This window comes from Lissotriton vulgaris, unplaced genomic scaffold, assembly GCF_964263255.1.
Source record: "Lissotriton vulgaris unplaced genomic scaffold, aLisVul1.2 SCAFFOLD_300, whole genome shotgun sequence".
NCBI classification, from domain to species: Eukaryota; Metazoa; Chordata; class Amphibia; order Caudata; family Salamandridae; genus Lissotriton; species Lissotriton vulgaris.
The window spans coordinates 791,192-811,487 of NW_028250131.1; the positions used below are offsets into that span (position 1 = coordinate 791,192).

Here is a 20,296-nt window from a genome sequence, read left to right on the forward strand (position 1 = left end):
TATGGGTTGGACATGGGGTTCCTGCAAATGGTCGACCTGCTATACAAAAACCCCACAGTCCGAGTGCAACTAGGCCCCCTACGTCTCTAAAGCTACACCGGTGGGTCGAGGTGCCAGGCAGGGGTGCCCCCTGTCTCCGTTACTGTTCACGCTGGCAATTGAGTCCTTAGCCATGGCTATACGTTCGACTCTGGGGGATAGTATACTGCTGGGGGGCGCGGTCCATCAGGTGTCGCTCTACGCTGACGACCTGTTGGTGAATGTGAGGGACATGGGGCACATACCTGGGTAGCTGGCCCAGCTGCTGCAGACCTTTGCCACCGCTCCAAGTGAATGTGGGTAAATCCTGTCTTCACGCTTCTCAGGATATTTTCTTGGTGATACACAGGTCCAATGGAAGGAGGGTACCTTCCATTACCTGGGGATACAGATCTACCGCCAACCAACTGATTTCTTTGATGGAAACCTGGGGAGGGTGGTCACGGCGCTTAAATCGCAGGTGCGCTTCTGGAGCACACTTCAGCTGACGACAACAGGCAGGGAGGCGCTCGCCAAAATGGTCATGCTCTCCCGTCTCCTGTACTACTTTGTTAATTTGCCATTATTCATTCCGGCTGCCTTTTTTAACATGCCTAATAAGATGTTACGAGACTTTATCTGGGGCACCGCTCGGCATATGCTGGCGCTAGCAAAGTTATACCTTCAGACAGATCGGGGAGGCCTAGCTGCTCCTTGTTTCGAACACTACTACCTAGCCACTCAGTTGCAATCGGTTGCTTGTTGGCTGGAGGATAGGGGTAGGGATGATACAGCCACAATACTGCAGCCGTATTCGCTAGACCGAATAACTAGACTTTTTCACCCTGTCGCTACAGTTACACGGCCAACGCCGCTCCTCTCAGCGGTGGCATACAAATGATACCGGAGGGCTCTATAACTCACCCAAAATATCATCCCTTATGCGCCAGTCATACCTCTGGAGGGTTCCCCTAGTGCTGGAGGGGTGGTTACGGCTCCTTGCTTGTGGGAGGCTGATATTCGTACTCTTGGAGATTCATACCGGGATGGTGAGCTCATACCATACAAGACCCTGGTGACAGAGGAAGGGCTCCTGTCTGGGAGGTTTTTAGCGCATCGCTCCCCGATAGCGAGATTCACTGCCAAATGGAGGGACATGACCACGGAGCCAAGTCAGAATCTAACAATGCAATATCTGCACGTCATGGGGAGAGGCAGGCACCTGGTTCGCTGGTTTATGGCATCATTGCCGGCGGATGCGGATTTTAGCTTAGATCCACTCCAACGCAAATGGGAACTGGACCTGGAGCGGCCACTGGTGGATAAGGAGTGGGAAAGGTACTTAAAAATTCCAGTGCGTTTCCCCAGAAACATGCGGTTCAGCCAAATCCAGATATACATTGTCCACAGGGCTTACCTCACACCCAAGCTGATTAACAGGTATTTTAATCATAATGATGCACTGTGCCCTACGTGTAACGAGCTGGGGGGGTTCTTGCATATGCTATGGAGTTGCCCTAGGTTGGATATCTACTGGCGCGCAATTAGTGGGCTGCGGCAGGGTTGCACAGGTCGCACCATACCCTTTTACTGGCCCGAGTACAGGTAACGTCCCGATTCTTGGATCTGGGGCTAGTGTTGCCTAACGCCTCCTCACAAGGAGATAGAAGGCATATGACCCATTACACACAAGGGCATGGAGTTCTTCATTTCAGGCATGGGCTAGGGCAGAGGGGATTGCCATTCGAAGGGAGGAAACACTGGGACTACGGAAGGAGCCTATAGCAGCCCATTGGGAGCAGATGCTCTGTGCGGTTCAGCAACTGGAAAGGCAGGGACACGCGAGGCAAACGGAGGGAGCAGATGAGGACTGCACAGGCAGAAGCATTTTATAGGCCAATACACTGACGGGATAGTCTGGTAACACTTTACTCTTGCTTTATCTTGGCACGAGTTCAACCACACTAACGTGGTCATAGCTGAGGAGCGCGGGGGCGGGATGTGGGGAAAGAGGAGAGGGGAGAGGGAGTTAAGCATATACACAGAGTTTATGCTGCCACTGTTATTGTTCTTTTGTTTTATAAGTCAACTATCTGTTTCAATGATCGAGGTGAATGGTCAGAATTGGACCGCACAAGCTACCGGAAGGTTAACACACTGCTTTTATGTTGTAACCTCAGAGACTGCATCATGACTGGTGGACCGTAGTAAAGCTAGCTCCTGTGTTAGCACTCATCGTTTCATTCACAGTAAATCTCGAATGCCTAACACTACACAGAGAAAAGGGCTGGGAGAAATTCAAAAAGTTTAGGGGTGAACCTGCAAAAAGGGCCAAGTCCAACACAACCCCCGTCCAGCCAAAATGCAGGGTAGACCAATCACTACCTTGATGGGCTTCCCTGCTTCGGGCGATAGAAAATAGATGCAGGCCCGCACTGCAGGGACACCGTCTGGTTCTATGCCACTCTGAACCCACGTGGTTCCCTCTGGAAAAAAGCTCAGGCACAACTAGGCTACCCCAGTCCCTAGTTGTCCACAGCCAGGACCAGGCCCTAGGCCATCCATATGTCATTGGTCCTTGCCAAAGCACAGAGTGGGGGGCAGTAAACCCTGGCACATAATAGCCATTCTCCACTCTCCCTCTCAGTGTAGTTCCAAACTACCACCGATCCTTCAACCGAGGCTGACCAGAGGTCAAGGGCCAAATGTCTCCTCACCCTACCTCTACTACTGGGGTTCTGCACTCTCCCAGGAGAAGCACAACTTTCCCACCAGTTCAGGACCTCCCTCCATCAACTGGTCTACCACCTGGGATCCACATTTACCAGCTGCACCGGGGTCAGAGGCTTGGACTCCCACCCTCTGCACCCCCTAACAGACCTCTATACCCTCCATTCTGAAGATCAGGGTCCCTTCACTTAAGATGGGCCCCACCTGCCCACAGGGTAGTACTACCACTCTCAGCCAGGGACCCTAAAGATCCCGGCTAGGCCTGCACCACCCCTCTGGAGTGGTACCCCTAGAAGGCAAACCGGTCAGGACACTGATTACAGTTGCCCTGCCGTCCAGGTCGGAAAAAACCTGCTCCTGGCTCCCAAACTCAGGGACGGTACCCTTTGGTCAGATGCCCGGCAAACCAGGAATTCATGGGGAGCACGCCTACCCCTCCAAGGGTGACATATACCTAATGTGTCATGTGACAGTCTGCCTGGTGCAGAGCTCGCGACCTCCAGTCCCTCCGACAGTGCGCGAAGATGCCCCAGGACAGAAGTGGCATCACCATGGCCAATCCTTGGTGACTTAGCCCTTTGGCTGGCCGCTGACCCAATGGTTCTTCCACTGGGGGCTCTTTCCCCCTGTCACCCCTCAATCGGGACTTCCGCACACTCCACTTAGGAGTGGCACTGCCAGACCCCAGAACTGATGGAGGCCTGATTACAGACACTCCCAGCTCACCTAATACGGGGAGATCCCCCTCAAAGAACAGTCCAACAGGACAGACTAGGCTCCCTACCTGGTGTTCCCTCTAAGAACGATCCAGTACTGGAGACTGAGGTTGAGGCTCGGAATACAGCCGTCTCACACCTTTTCCTGCGGGACAGGATGTGAGGCCTTGCAACCTCCTCACTTACAAGGTCACCTAGCTGGGCTACTCTGAACCACTTCCCCCACTCTGGGTTGGAAGACACTTGCACCATTCTTCTAGTATCCCTCCCCAATGTAAGCTCCCTACAACCACAGAACTTACACATTCCAACAGGTGTTCGCGCGACTCCGAAAAACAATTACGGGGCATGTTCAGTCTCACAAAACATTTTGAACAGCCCTTAATACCATTTACAGTGCTAACCAATCACCCAAATGTCCAGTGCATCACAACATTCATCCACACTCCCCTCCCAAGACTGGCGAGACAGCATCTTACTGCCCCTGAATCTCAACCTGTCCCTCTCTAAACCGGGAACCAGGTACCATACTCTGGGATCTGGGAATGGGACTTTCTGCTGTGGAAACTTGGCAGTGACTACTGTTAGGATGAGCCATAGCCATTTTGTTTTTTGCATCCGTTTTAGTTAAACCATGTGTTTGCCATGTGCTTCCCCCTCTTCGCTGTTGCCTGCTTCTCTATTTCGCAGAGTCATCATCTATAATTAGCTCCTGCAGCAATGAGCCTGAGTACTGCACATGCTCAGAGAGGCCTTAGCTGTTAGGATGCACCTGTCATGTTTTTAACTGTCAGGCTATTTTAACTGATATCAGCAGCATTGTAGCTGCTCCCATTCTGTTGACTAAGCAATTCTGATGTATCCTTGTATGTAACTGATTAGTCTGCAGTACAAGGTGTATATAAGGCCCATGGTTTCTGTACTCCATGTGCTGCCTCATACATTGCCTGAGGGTTCTGTATCGATGCAGTTCCACTCATGTGTCCTAATAAAAATACTTTCGTGATATTACAGCTTCCATGCCAATCTCTACGTTGTCAGTCTAAAGGACCACTGCGCAAAAGGGCAAACCCCTGCACCAGGTGGGCAACTGAAAAGGCTCACCCCCACAAATTGGCGCCCGTTACGTGGGGCTCATCGGCGACTCAGATGCCTGATGGAGTGGTCTTGACGGAGGTTTGGAATCTCGCTAATGATGTGTACTGCACGAGGAGGCCCTTGTCTTTGCAGGCTGAAGTGCTTTTCCGATTTTCCCGACTCGGCCCTCCAGGTGGTGCCGGTGTTTGACTGAGATCCCTTTTGGCGTTCGTCTTACAGTGACCATTTGGTCGATTCAGAGCTTGGCAATTGGAGGCTGGAGACTTTTGTTTGGTAAGATTGCTAAATGTGACGCTTTTTGTTTGGATTTGCTTGGCCAAGATTTTGGTTTGGTTATATATAAATTGCAATTTATATAGGCAAGTAATGTGGAGATTTTTCTCAAATTTTTTTAATTTTTGAACGGTACAATATTCGTGTTAAGTACCACTTTGTTATAATATTATATATACTATAATATTTTTGGGTGCCTGTTTCACGCACGATTCGAAGGATGTGGCTTTCTTGGAGGTACCAATATGGATTTAGAACTAAATCAGCCGGCTCCCCCAGAGGGGAGACCAAATAGGGATATGTACATTAAAAATGTTATTTTTTCCACAATGTATTGTGCACTATGGAATAAATATACTAAGAAGGATCCTGATTTATGATGGGCAACACATGGGTCATTCGATATTAGAAAAATTCAGTATGTGTGTTTAAGCGCAAAAGTAGACCAGATATGTTTGACTGTGTGTGAATGTGGATGAAAGAAGCGCATGAGAGAGTGAGGAAAGAGCAAGTTTTAGTAGACAAACAACAGCGCAAAAACATCTATCTGAGAGGGCAGGATATAAAAAGTAAAGAAATTAGGGAAATAAAAGACAAAGAGGATACGGAGCGCAGTTTACAGGTAAATGGCCAATACCCTGTCGGGTGTCCTCTCTATCCTCTACTTAATAAACCACAGGATGATTCAATTTTGTTAGATCGATCTCCGCCACCATATACTTTTCCCTCTGACTCCAAAGATGATTCTGATGATGATAAATCTTCCCCAGATCACACAGAGACAGAGTTAGACCCTAAATGACAAACTCGCTCTTTTTTGACCGCTGACCGTGCAGCCACTCTCAGATCTGCTGCTCGACAAGACAGCTCGTGGTGATGCCTCTGCTCCAGACATTGTAGCAGATGTTCAACAATGGCCGGACTCACAGCAGTTATATTTTACAGAGTCGTTTACCGGAAAAGTAATTGCAAATTTTAGGAAGCATTCCACAGACTTGGAGCCTGTTGATATAAAACAAAGCTTAAGATTAATATAAATGGACAGGATTATCTTGGAAAATGCATTGGCTGTTGTGGACAATGGCATGACAGCATGGCCAAATCATATATAATCTTTAAATAATATTGTATCTTATGCATTCTATGTTACACTTAATGGCACTTCTCTCTCACAGCATGGACAAAGTCAACTGAGAACGATTATGGAATTGAGTGGAAATTGCAGGTTTTAAAATCAAACCATGTGCCTTAGAAATGTCTAAACACAACAGAATTGTATTTGCCTTAAAATTTAATACAAACACAAAGACTGATGCAAAAATAGAAAAAAGATGGAGGCTAACCATCCTACACAGGCTGGCTTTGTGATACATCTTAGTCAGGTATGGCAGTTTAGGATAACCCAAGGTATCTGACAAAGGGTACTCCCACTATGCTAGAATAATATAATCATATAACCACACAGTAATGTTATAACGGTGAACTTGTTGCACTGATTCTGTTGGTAAAGCAGAACTGTTTCTTAGGACAACAGGACATCAAAGTTTAGGGACTGAGTCTCTCTACAACGTCAGTACCTGTCGGCCCAATCCTGGCAGCTCACAGTGCCTCACCTTAACGCCTAATCTTTCCAGAGTAACAGGTGATTTCAGCAAGCTCAAACGCGACCCTCTATCCCCAAGGGCACTGTGGAAACGGATCCTCCCCTTTTGTTACTCACTTACTTGCTGATACCATCTGGTACCCTAGTGAGTTTAGGGGATTCAGATGGGGCACTGTGAGCTAGTTAGGAACCAGGCCAACAATTCCTGATGATACTTGTGAACCAAGTACCCATATTTTGGCGCTTATGTTGTCCAGAATACACAGTCCTACTTAATACGTAGGAACTGATAACATTCCCATGGATAGGATACAGGCAAAAACGAATTGGGTTTCAAGTCAGTACAAAAGAAAAAGAACATCCTTTCAAGCTCAAAGGGATAACTTGCTACAGGGGTCACACTGTTGGGGCATTCACTAAAGGAATGTCAGGTGACAGACGTGTCTCAGCAGCACCCATTATAGTGAATTTGTTGACTTGGGTAATGGGCCCCTGTTGGACTCAATCCAGCAGCAATCACCATTTTGGAAGAGGACACAGATGTCCATAGGTGCATCCATCCACATATCATGCGGTCCGTGCGGTTTGTTATCCTCTAAGGGAGGAAGCACATTACCATGAAGGATGCAGGTGCTGACAGGATCATAAACGGGACAGCAGGAAAGATTCCCGGGAGTGCCACAAATTTTGTATACATAAAGCTGCAAAATACTTCAACTTTGCTGATGAAACCGCACTTCTTCACTGTTGCCTTTTGCCGCGTGGTTGCTGAATTTAACATCTGGTTGCTTCTGTTCGCCTCGCTCTTGAACCCTTCCCCCTGAAGGTTATCCTGGAGCTGATGACTGTGGCGATGGGGAACCAGGTTCAATTCCTGGTGCCTGCTCGACATCCTGTGATTCTGGGCAAATCACTCAATCTCCCTGTGCTTACAAAAATGAATGTGTGCTTGTGTAATGTAAAAGCTGCTCATGTAAAGCTCTCCAATACCTTTGGGGCAGGTTTGCGCTATATAAAACTGCAACACATATATTACATAACTTTGTGAGCACTCACATTTCCAGGTACTGCTCAAGACTGGAAGGGGAGCACAACCTAAGGATGGCTGAAGCCAGAATTCATCCACACTTGACTGTCCCTGTGGAGAAAAAAACAGGCACACCCCGATCTGTGGGTTGGGAGTGTTTTTACTAATCTATCCTACATTTTGTATTTTATGTGAAAAATAAAGCACCAATGTAATTGTTTGTGCTAATTGTTTCTTGAAGACCTTTCATTGGAACTTTATAATAAGCACAAGCACTACAAAAACATCAGTTTACTAAACACTCTTACTTTATTTAATATTATTTGCCCTATACGACCTGGGCTCTGCAGGAGGGAATGGCCATAAATGATGCAGAGTACCAGCTGCCAGAACTTTTTCGTCAGGTGGTGGGGGGAGGGGGGGTGGGGGCTCAACGTGTAAAAAGGTTTAGATGGGTTGGCTCAGCCGACAAATGTTTGAAGACCTCTGTTATATGGTCTGCTAGTGGTTGGTACATGTGTACACTGATTGGTGGTTGTATCTGGTGTTTCTATTGGATTGGGGTTAATCTCCTCATTGGTTCGGTATTTGAGGGTTCTTATTGGTTTCTGGGTCTGTGATTCAATCATTGTAGGGTTGAGACTAGGGTTAGGGTTAGGAGTACTATTGGAAGTAGGGATTAGGGCTTCCTATGTTATTGGTTGTTGGGAGTAGGGTGGGACTAGGGTTAGACCTTTAATTGGAAGTAGCGACTAGGGCTTCTAGTGTGATTGGATGATCGACTAGTTTTGGAACTAAGAGTAGGGTTAGGCTTTCTATTGGAAGTAGGGACTAGGGCTACCTGTGCCATTTGGTTGCGTGGACTTGGGTTGGGACTACTAGTAGGGCTAGGGACTTTATTGGACGTAGAGATCAGGGTTTTTGAACTGATTGGGTGCTTGGACTAGGGCTAAGATTGGCTGTAAGGTCCTGGTCTTCTATTGGTTTGTAGATTTTAGGGCTAGTTTTGTGATTGGATAGTGTTAGGGCTAGGACTCCCATTAGCTGAAGGGGTCACCTGATTACTAGGGCTATAAAAGGCTAGGCTTAGGGCGTCTCACCTAAGGGCGGAGAGGACAAGGGCAGTTACCTGTTTGAGCCTGTTCAAGACTGGTCAGGACTAGGGCCTGAAAGGCTGCCCATTTTCCCACTTAGCAATATCCAGCACACACCATCCACATCCACAAACATAGCAACACACTCACACCAAATGTACACCATGCACAACACTATGCATTATGTATCTATATACTTTCAATGTACTTATAGATCTATATATTTATCACTTTCCTCTAATTTAGCATTTCCAATGCACTACCCTATTTCTCAGCCTATACTTCGCTCAATATATCTTCTAGCCCAACCTTCTGACTCATCTCAAACTTCTTTCTACCACTCCTTCCAATGCACTACCCTATCTCTCGTCTTATACATCTATTGATACATCCTCTACATCCACTCTCTCATTTATCCCAAACCCCATACCACTACTATGATCGCCAAAATAACCCTTTCTAGACTCTCTCCTACTCTACCCCTCCTTGCATCATCTGACACCTCTTTTTACTATACCGATCCCCTAAAACAAACCTTTCTAAACTCTTCCCTCTGACTCCTCCCCTCCAAAACTCATTTTTACTCATCCAAAAGCCTCCTCCTACTGCTAAGACCTAAAAAAAAGAAAAAAAAAACCTTCACTCTTTTATCCCTCCACTATCCTTTTCAATCAAATTTAACAGACTAACATGTTCTCTTCCCACATTCCATATTTAACTATACTAATATACTACCCAAATAACTGAATAACATATCGACTACTCAAATTACTTCATATTTATACTATACTAATTTCCAACACTAATCCTTTATGGGTTCCGGTGTGACGTGCTTCTTTCCAGAAAAGCGCTTCAACACCCATCAGGGCTTCCTGAATAGCGTGCTTCAACAAGAGCTATATTAATACAAACCTTTGTCCTCCTCTATCATTCTGCTATCATTCCAAATCCAAATAACTGACTAACCTATCCACAACTTAAAATGTACTTGCATGTTTCACTATACTAATTCAACACTAATCCTCTATGGGTACCGGAGTAGCGTGCTACTTGCTGAAAAAGCACTTCGACGCCTCGTCAGGGGTAGGAAGCGCTATATAAATGCAATTACAATACAATACAAAATACCGATTCCTTATTACGATTCCTAATTTACTGATTCGGATTTACCGAACACCCAAATACCGAATCGGTAAATAAGAAAAGGTAAAAACGAGAAAAGAGATGTAGAAAAATTCGGTAATACTGAATTTCCACAAATTTGTTTTTTAAGAGTCAATAATTACCACTGACTCAAAGCAGGTGGCAATCAGGTGCACTGTATTTAAACAGCCCCAAATTGCAACAGAGTGATCACTATGGCGGCCCTCTATGTTATTGCAAGGCGGCTACGGCTACAGGAGTGAGGATCTGGAGACGGGAGGAGCGTGTTTACAGACAGCGCATCACACTCTTCCAACTGACTGAGGCAGAGATCCATGAAAGGTACAGGCTACACCCCCAAACCAACCTGGACCTGATAAGGGATCTGCACCCACTCCTGGAGCATCCAACACCAAGGGTGCACGCTATACCACCACATGTGCAGGTGCTCTGTAGCCTACACCTACTTGCATCTGGCAGTTACCAGGGGTGCTAGCTGCAGTAGGTAGTGTGTCACAGAGTTGCCTGTCACGTTTCTTTAACAAGTTCCTGGATGCCATGATGCTGAGAATGCATCACCACATAAGCTTCCCAACCACACAGGCGGAACTGCAGAAAACCAAGTCAGACTTTTACCAAAAGGCACATTTCCCGCATGTTATAGGGCGCATTGATGGGACACACATTCCAATCTGCCCACCTGCAGCCACTGAGTACATTTACCGAAACAGAAAACCTACCCACTCCATTAATGTGCAGGTAATCTGCGATGCAGCTAACAATCACTGACATTGTTGCCAAATTTCCAGGGAGCACCCACGACTTATACGTATTCCAGAACAGTGAGATCTACACACGCCTGGCTGCAGGAGAATTTGGAGAAGGATACCTGCTAGGTAAATCACTGTGACACACCCTGATGTATACTGCAGATGAATGTGTAGGTGACTTTTATTAATGGCACTGTCTTCCCCACCTAGGTGATAGCGCTTATGCTGTGTGGTCCTTCATCCTCCCTCCTTACCTAAACCCATCAACCCCAAGTGAGAGACGATACAATGTGGCGCACAAATCAACACGCAATGTTGTGGAGTGCACATTTGGACTATTGAAAAGCAGGTTCCGCTGCCTCCACAAAAGCGAAGGCGCACGTTAGTACACACCCATCATCTGCTGCAAGATAATCGCAACTTGTGCTATGCTGCATAACCTTGCCACTAAGAAAGGTACAGCTGTTGAATTAACTGACCGAGGACGATGATGATGAATTTGCACAGCCAGAGCCCAATGCAGCAGGACTGGCGCCAGCACCAGATGGGAGAAAAAGACGGGCTGAGATCACACGCAACTATTTTTAAGTAAGTAAGGAGACACAGCAAGTTGTATTTTAATGACCTAGTTTAATATATTGGCTCTACGCCACCACATGAAGGGCTCAACATGGCAGTCCTATTTGTAAACACCCTACAAAGATGTCATGGGTTAAGTCACCCAGTTAGCTAGACTAAGTGTGGCTTGTATTACCGCCTGCGGCCAAGCACAACATTGCTGCATTCCCTTTGTAGACTGTCGTCACTGGCAATCGATCCAGTACCAGCACCTTAACGTCTGCTGCTCCTCCTGGACTCCGTTTCAGGGGACGTTACACTGCTGCGACTGGTTGTCTCCTCACTGTCCCCCACATCACCTGCACCAGTATTGGCAGCCTGATTATTTAGGAGCACATCAAGTGCAGTGGTCACTGTCACAAGCCCCCTTGACACATCACGGCTGCAGTGTGCCATCCCTTCCTGCATGGCCACAGAGCGCCTACAGAGCAGAGACGTGGCAGTAGAGAGGCGGTTCACCGCCTTTGTATGATTCTCCATTTTCTGCCTCTCCCTGCGCCGTGCCATCCTGTCCTCATCAAGCTTGCTGCACAGCAGCATCACTGACTGGAACATGTCCCTCATGCCCTCAGCCATGTCCCTCATGCCCTCAGTCAGTGTTGTGATCAATGAGCAGATGCCCTTCTCTATACAGTTTGCTGTCACGTGTCTCATCTGCCGCTGAACTGATTGAACTGCTTTCTCTTGAAGGCGCTGGACCTTTAACATGTTCGCCTCTAGACAGCAAACACACCATGCTCCTCACCCTGCAAAGGTGGACTGGGTTCCCAAGCCCTGCGGCGCCCGGCACCTGTGTGTGATCGCTCGGTGGTATACTGTGATCCTGCATTATTGCCATCCACTAGCACCGTTGATGGTTCTCCACCTCTGCAGTCTTACACGGACAACTCCATCTCTTGGAGTCTGGCACTGCATGCCTCCTGGGTCTTGGTAATGCCGGTGGCGACGCTGCTGGTGATGCAGGTGGTGGTGTTGTTGTTGCAGGTGGTGGTGTTGATGCCGGTGGTGGTGTTGCCAGCGGTGATGTTGATGCCGGCGGTGGTGGTGATGCTGGCTGTGGTGGTGATGCCAGCGGTGTTGGTGATGTCGGTGGTGGTGAATGGTGACCTGCAGTTGAAATGTCCTCCTCCGTTCTCTCCCTCTGGGGTGCGTTTCCTGCCTGGACAGAAATTGTACATTAGCTCACTTGTCTAGCAGCATTTTGAAAAAAACTTTTTTTCATGTCTGCCAATGTATCTGACTATCCTCTGCTTGCTTATCACTGATGTTTGTCACATGCCTTTGTGTTCAATGGGATGACTGTTATGATAGGTGTTACACTGACTACATCTCCTATAATGCATTGCTGGAGTTTACTAAAACATGTACTGGAATGGGATTCACACTGCCTCATTGGCGAATGGGGTCAGATAGTGGGGGGCGCAGCTTGGTGTGCATGCATCTTACCTTGTATGTTGTCAGCTCTGGCTGAGCTGTCTGCATCCCCGATCCCGCTGACACTCTCAGGCTCAATGCAGTCAGTGCAGGTGCCCTATTTCTTTCTCCACCGGTCAGGCAGGCTTGTTTTTCCTTTCGGCCATCTTCTTCTTTGCCAGGCTCATGACGTTGTACCACCTTTTCTTGAGTACGTCTAGTTCACGGTGGGTCACTCCAATGGCATTTACATGTTCCTGAATTCCAATCCATATTTTTCTTTTCTGGGATTCTAGCACTTGTAGTGACTGTTTCCCAAACAGCTTCATGTGTTCTCTTGCCACCTCCTCAATCAGGACCTCCAGCTCCCTTTCACTAAATTTGAGTTTTCTTTTCCTTTCTGCACCTTCATTTTCACTCTCCTTGTTGGACATTCTGCAGTTTCTGAATTAAGCAGAACACTCTCACCCAGTCAAGAGATCAGGGCTAGATCCAACACCGTTTTTTAGCTCACTGCACCATCCCAGCTCAGAACCTGGCTATATGCAAATTAGTCTGTTCCTGTCCCAGTGCATGATGGAAACAGAGCAAACCAAACTACCAAGCCAATTCTTACACTGGGAAGGAAACAAGCTTCCGGGGACCGGTTTCTGGCATTTCAGCCATCGTCGGCCCGGCTTGCTTGAATCCTGATGGTGCAATGAGCAAGGGACTCACATCTGAGTATACCCTTCCACGCTTATGGTGGACAAAAATGTTTTAACAACAAGGGGTGGTGATGGACAGAGTTTCTGAATTAAGCAGAATACTCTAAAACATTCTAAACAATACACATTAATTAAAACATTTAAGTGAACCTCCCTCCTCACCACCCGATCCCCATTACATTTAATTTTTTAAAAATCTGTTTAACAGATCGAGCAATCCCAACTGTCACGTCTAAGTATCGCATCTCAGACAGTAACTTTACCGCCTTGTTCCTATGAAGAGCATCATATTTATAAAACAAAGGTCTTAAAAACGTAATCCGATTTGCAAGATAAAAAACACAGTCCATAAGAATATGCGTAATAGTGCATTTGGCTGTCAAAGGGCAGGGCAAAAGACCACTATTATTTTGCACCCCTATATTATATGGGTGGGATGAATAGATTGGATTACATCCCACCCGAACCCTTAAGATTTCTTTTCTCAAACCTGGATCTGGTAACTGTGATAAGTAAGGGAAAAATGGGGGGCGGAGCTTGCCTGCAACAATGGAGGACGCTTAAGCGTTGAGCTTCGCGCCGTCACCAGCACTATCCTGCTAAAAATCCTAAATTCACGGAGTCTGCGGATCATCGATGTGAGGGACAGCCCCCTGTTGCTGTTTGGGCTCATCGGCAGCGTTGCACGTAAAATTCGGTGCCGACGAACGGAGCCAGAGTGAGTGTCGGCGAGCGGGCGAACTAGGCCCTGGACAGCGGACTTTCCTAGGCAGCTGCCCAGCATGCGTAAACTTGCGTGCGGCTTGGGAGAAGAAATCGGCCCCGGGCCCACAGAATCATCGCTGGGACCCGGAACCCCAGAGCAGTGCGGGTCGGAGGGGAGGCGTCGGAGGGTGAGACCGGGCTGCGTTGCTGCTGAGTGAAGGCAGGGAGCGCCGCAGACCCTGACGATTGGAGGAGAGAAGGAGTGAGACGGAGGCACGCCGAACACTAGGCTGCGGGGCCACGAGCTTCCCATTCGCGATACCCGGAGTCAGTTACTAGCTGTGGGACCGGATCAGCAGTGGCTTACTGAAGGACAGGGATTTGCGTTGCGGCCCCGGAACCCTGCGATCTGGGCTGGGTCACACGAGGCTACCCTTGCGAGTAACGGATCCTTCCTTGCTGGGGCGGCCGCCTCTCCCCTGCGACTCGAGACATGTGGCCGGGTTGAGCGGGCGATCGGGGGTGCGGAGACCGGCCTGGAGGGCCGCAGTGTGATTGGTAGCTGCTGGTCGCCTGAAACCCTCCGCCCCCTCTACCCCCGTTGGACAGCTAGACTTTGCCATCAGCATCGGGCCACCAAATGGAGAGTGTGTCCCTATAGCACGGTAGGGAGGGAGCATTGCTGGATCCGGTAAGGGCATAGGAGAAATACTGTGGAGGGGTCCCTGGATTAGAACTGGCAGCTGGCTGTGCATATAACTGATCTGGAATATCGTGGCTGCTCGGGAAGTGAGCGCAAAGACAGTGAGACGCACACCGCCCCCACCCCCCTGTCCTGAGACGTTGCACTGCACAGTCATATTCAGGGCACGCTCAGCTACCCTCGACCGGAGAGGTGGGCAGGAGGAGTCCCTGCGCTATTGAGAGGTAACACCGGAGCCCTCGTACTCCACTGTATCAAACCGTGCTGCGCACTGAAGGACGCCCTACGTATAATAGTGCGGACTCTGAATGTAAAGAGGGGCAGGGACCCCATTAAGTACACCGGAACTGTCTGACTCAGGACTGGTGGCTGGATAATTGTATCTGGAACTACTATTCCAAACGTGCGGCAAGGCCTGACGTCGCTGCTACCTAACCAACTGCCATGGGCAAGTGTGACAAAACAGACCAAGCTGACATTCGAGCAGCGAAAGATGAATGGGCGCCAGACTCTCAAGCGCCGGCCTCACCACAGCAAGATAGGAGACCGGAGAGCTCACTGTATTCAGACATCAAAGATATGCTGGTGTCAGTGGAGAAAGGCCTGCAGGACAGAATGGGGACTATTGGGTCCAAGATTGATGCCCTCACGTACCGCATGGACCGCATGGACCGTATGTCAGAGAGGGTGGACAAACACGCGGAACGTCTCGACATGTCGGAGAGGCGGCAGACCGAAGTTGAAGAAGCGCAGACTGAATTAGACAAAGATCGCAAACAGATGGGTAGGCTACTCCAGGTCATACAAGATAAGTCAGAAGACTCGGAAGCCCGCTCGAGCCGCTCGAACATACGCATCACCGGGGTTGCGGAGACAACCCAAACTGGAAAGATGGAACTCTTTGTGGAGAAGCTCCTGGTCAATCTGCTCGAGACGACATCTTCTCTCCGATGTTCATTGTAGAAAGAGCGCACCGTACATTGGGACCTCGCCCGCGCACGGGGGCATCCCCGAGGCAGATAATTGCAAAGCTTTGGAACTATAGGGATAGGGACACAGCATTGCGCGTTGCAAGAGAAAAGGGGAAGCTACAGATTGAGGGTATGGATATCTCTCTATTTCCTGATTTCACAGCGAAAGTGCAGGAGGAACGGCGGCACTTCGCTCTATATAAAAAGCAGCTACGAGACCTCGGGCTGGATTGCGCCATGCTGTATCCGGCAAAACTGCGGATCAACAGACAAGGACATTCGCACTTTTTCACTGACCCTGCTGAACTCAAGAAGTCTTTGAAGGTGTGGACTAAGGAGCAGAGGAACAGCCCGAGGAGTCCTGATAACGAACAAGACGATAACAGCCTCCTGGATGAGCAGGAATAGAATAGCTGTCGCAGCCTAGGCCTCTCTGTTGGTGCTCCTGCTGGGGGCTGGATAGTGTTGTAGGTGCAACTAACTTTGAGCGCGGAGTAGTACTGATATACAGGAACAAGGAGTCCTGTGCGTGGACCACTGCACCAACACTGGGTGAGATCATTTCACTACGGCATAGCCAGACTGCGGGTGGGGGATATCACCCTGTGCTTAGCGGGGATAGCCCTCCACGCACGATGCAATGTATATCGATCTTTGACTCTGACACTTTTTGTGATGGCTGTGGAAGGCGGGGGGCTGCTCTTAAGAGGCGCACTGGGATGTGTTGCAGGCTCACGTTGACAAATCCTAAGGGGTGATGGCGCTGGAGTGATGATTGCAGTGCACTTTGCTAGAGTACTGGGACTTGCATACATGGAAACCTCTGCCCTAGAGCTTTTAGCACTGATGGTCCTTTGTGGGGCCTGTTGGGATTGTTTTTTGCATGATTTCAGCAGAAGAAGGGAGGGGAGTGGGGATGGGGCTCTGCCAGGCTGTAGTTCTGAAAATTCTGGACTCGTGCAACAAACTTTGTCGTAGCATGACGATTTTTATATCAAAAGACCGATAATGGCTAGTACACTATGCACAAGCATTTTTGTCATAATCAAGTAACGACTTCACCTCGAAACCGTCATTTTCGTTTTTGAACCCTTGGGTTCCATTTTACGCTTGGCAGCCATTTTGTGAGTTGCCCTTTTCATAGGCTTGTAACCACAGCTGAATTCGATATCAAAGGACACATACACCTTAGTTGACTTTTCTGTGACCTGGGCAAGCTGGAACCATTGCCCCAAGCCAAACCTGTTTGGTCAGTTCCCCTCCCAGTGGCCGAACGAGATAGCATCAAAGCACAACAGGCCATAAACTGTTCCCATCGCACACACACCCCCGCCCAAATCTTGCTCACACCTGTCCTTGCTCTTTTCTCTTCTTTTGCTTTATGATGAGGAGGAGCCCGGTTTTATTGAGGGTACACCGATATCTGATGGAAATGTTGGGCCTTGCCGGGTAATTGATCACGAACAGGACACAATAAAATGTGGACTTGTCATCATGACTCTGCTTTTTTCTTTGTAATGAAAATATGTGAATAGCTCACTGTAAATCCAAGAATGTTTGCACTGTAAATCTAAGAATGCTTGCCTGAAGCCTAAAATTCTGTATAAAAAGAGAAGCCTGGCTCTGTAATGTTGAGCAGTCTCCTGAGAATATACACACCGTGTTGTTGTACTTCTAGGACGCTTGTTACTTGGTTGCAGCCAATAAATTCGATCTTTGACTTCACCTAGAAGACTCGTGTTTCTGTGGTCTGAATCAGGAAAGTACTCGAGGTCTTTGGGTGTTGCCCCTGACACCACTGGGTTACCGGATCAGTACCGGTTCTGAAAAACCCAGTACCTCAGTTGGCGCCCAACATGGGGCGGTATCAGCGGTACAGGTCCAAGCCAGAGGTTCGTGAGGAGCTTCGTGTGAAAATTCCGGAGGACGGCCAGCCACTTCAGCGACCCCTGTATGTCGACGTGGTTCCGAAGGTCTTTGCTGCGAGGTTCCCCGCGTCCCGACGGCTACGAAGGACTGCTGCCCTGACTATCGCCCTGATTTGGACCCTTGATGTTTGGTAGAGCGAAACGATAGACGAGTCTTCTGGTGACGTCATCGATACCTCAGTTAAGTATAAGTGGAGCGTCTCCCAGTCCTTAGTTTGTTTGGTGTCCCCTTTTGGGACCACTTTGATTTGGAACTTGCAAGCGCCAAAGCCGAAGGACTCGTGTATTCACGAGAATATCGTAATCGATAATCCTTTGAAGTTTGAAGCTAGACTAGAGAGCGAAGATGCCTGGTCTTAGCAGACTTGGAAATTTGTTTTGTCTTGGTTGTAAAAATTATGACTCCCGACTGGAGTACTCGTGTCCGGTTCCTCCGATTGGAACTCCAACCTATGAACTATATGTGAAACATGGAGTAAGCCCCATGACATACAATGAAGTGTGGATCAAATACACCAGAAACGACGGTGTTTTAAAATGGCCCCAATATGGTAGCTTTGATACTGAAATCCTAGATTTGAGGTAGCCGAGTGGATGACGACCAGCCGCCTGAAACTGAACTCTGACAAGACGGAGGTCCTCATCCTGGGCTCTTCACCCTCCGCCTGGGACGACTCCTGGTGGCCTCCCGCCCTGGGCACCGCACCCAAACCGACAGACCATGCACGCAACCTGGGCTTCATCCTGGACTCCTCCCTCTCCATGACCAGGCAAGTCAACAACGTCTCCTCGGCGTGCTTCAACATCCTACGCATGCTACGGAAGATCTTCTGGTGGATCCCCACCCAGACCAGGAAGACCGTCACCCAGGCCCTCGTCACTAGCCGACTGGACTACGGCAACGCCCTCTACGCCGGTACCACCGCCAAGCTCCAGAAGAGACTCCAGCGGATCCAGAACGCCTCAGCCAGACTCATCCTCGACATCCCACGAACCAGCCACATCTCCGGACATCTAAGAGACCTTCACTGGCTCCCCGTCAACAAAAGAATCACCTTCCGCCTCCTCACCCACGCACACAAAGCCCTACACGACCAAGGCCCGAGCTACCTCAACAGCCGGATCAACTTCTACGCTCCCAAACGCCACCTCCGATCAGCCAACCACGCCCTCGCCGCCGTCCCCCGCATCCGAAGAGCGACTACAGGAGGAAGGTCCTTCTCCTACCTGGCCGCCAAGACCTGGAACTCCCTCCCGACCGACCTGCGCCTGACCCAAGACCACCTCTCCTTCAGGAAGAAGCTGAAGACCTGGCTGTTCGAGCAGTAGCGGCACCCCCCCTCCCCCAAGCGCCTTGAGACCCTACGGGTATGTAGCGCGCTCTATAAATGTCTTTGATTGATTGATTGATTGATAGATAATCTCGAAGTTAAACTTTTTAAGAAGAAAGCCCGGCCGGCAATGTTTGACTCTTTCCGCCTATGGCGTAAGGAGGCCAAACAAAAGGAAATTAAACTAACGAAGAAAGATAAGAGAGAAAAGGGTATCTCTGTAATGCAAGCTGCTATGCAGTATAAAGACAATAAAGAAGAACAGATGAGTGAGCAGTTGCACAGGCAACGTAAAATGGTAATAGATAAATGTTATCCAGTTTTGCCGCCTCTTCAGCAAGACGCAGTAGGAGAGCTTGAAAAAGATCCCCTAATGTCGCATTTGTTAAATTCGCCACCGCCCTATGCGCAAAATGCTACAGCACCTCCACAACCTTTAGTTGTGCAACCCATGGTTGTTATACCTCCTGTTCCTCCACAGCACCCACCAGCTACTCTTCAGCTGGCTCATATTCCTCCGGTGCAGCCTTCCCAAGGGTCACCGGCTTTTACACCTGCTCTTCCTATACTTCCTGCAACTTTAACTACTGTATCGACTACCACTCCTGGTACTCCTCCTGACACTACCTCTGCATCTGCCTCATCTCACCCTGCCTTCCCACTTGTCTTTTCATCGACTTCTCCGCCTGTCCGCCAAAGAGTGGCAAGCACTGTTTCTAGTCTTCTATACCCTTTGTTTGGAGCGGCAAGCCCGACTAATACCCCTGAACACAAACAGTTGCGTAGCCACCTGCCTGATTCTAGGGAGAAAGAAGTATTGGATCGTTTGGCACATAACTGGGTTACTGACCCGATGAGATATGAACTAGAATCTGTTATGGATGTGTTCCATCAGTGGGAAGCATCAAAGCAGAGGTATGTTTTTGAGAAAATGTGTATTTATCTATGCGAAGATTTAGAAGAGAATGATTTGAACTCTAATCCGTCTGAGTTGAGCCATGTACGGTTCGAATTTTCAAAAGGCACGATTGTGGGTTCAGATGTTAGGAAAGCCGTTGCAACATTGTTATCACTTAGGACTGAAGGTGTTTCCAAGTCATTGTTTGATTCTGATTCCTCTGTCAAAAAGAAGGGAAGACAATATCCCATGAGGGAAGTTCCCCCAGTTTGGAGAGATGGAGACGCGAATGCTAACCCGATTATTCCGCCACACTTTCAGCGTGTGTGGGTACATGTCCCAAGGAAGCGAGCTGAAGTATTAGCCCTTAAGCAGACATTGCCTGATCCCCGTAAAAATCCTGCAGGATATTACAAAGAATTATCACAGACTGCAGGCTCCTGTATCATGAATTTAGCTGATATTGATATGTTATTTGGGAATGTTGTTCCACAGCCTTTATTGGGAAAGATTCGTCATGCAGATCATGATCATGAGTTAGGTGACACAT

At 48.5% G+C, this 20,296-nt stretch overlaps 1 pseudogene across 1 annotated transcript in view; it reads right to left on the reverse strand.

The window, feature by feature from the left end:
- LOC147663352 (uncharacterized) overlaps positions 1 to 20,296 on the reverse strand; it is a 63,717-nt pseudogene that overhangs the window by 8,375 nt on the left and 35,046 nt on the right. The window contains exon 3 of the transcript XR_015305347.1: positions 11,970 to 12,249. The product of XR_015305347.1 is annotated as an uncharacterized LOC147663352 (transcript). The remainder of the gene's footprint in view (positions 1 to 11,969; positions 12,250 to 20,296) is intronic.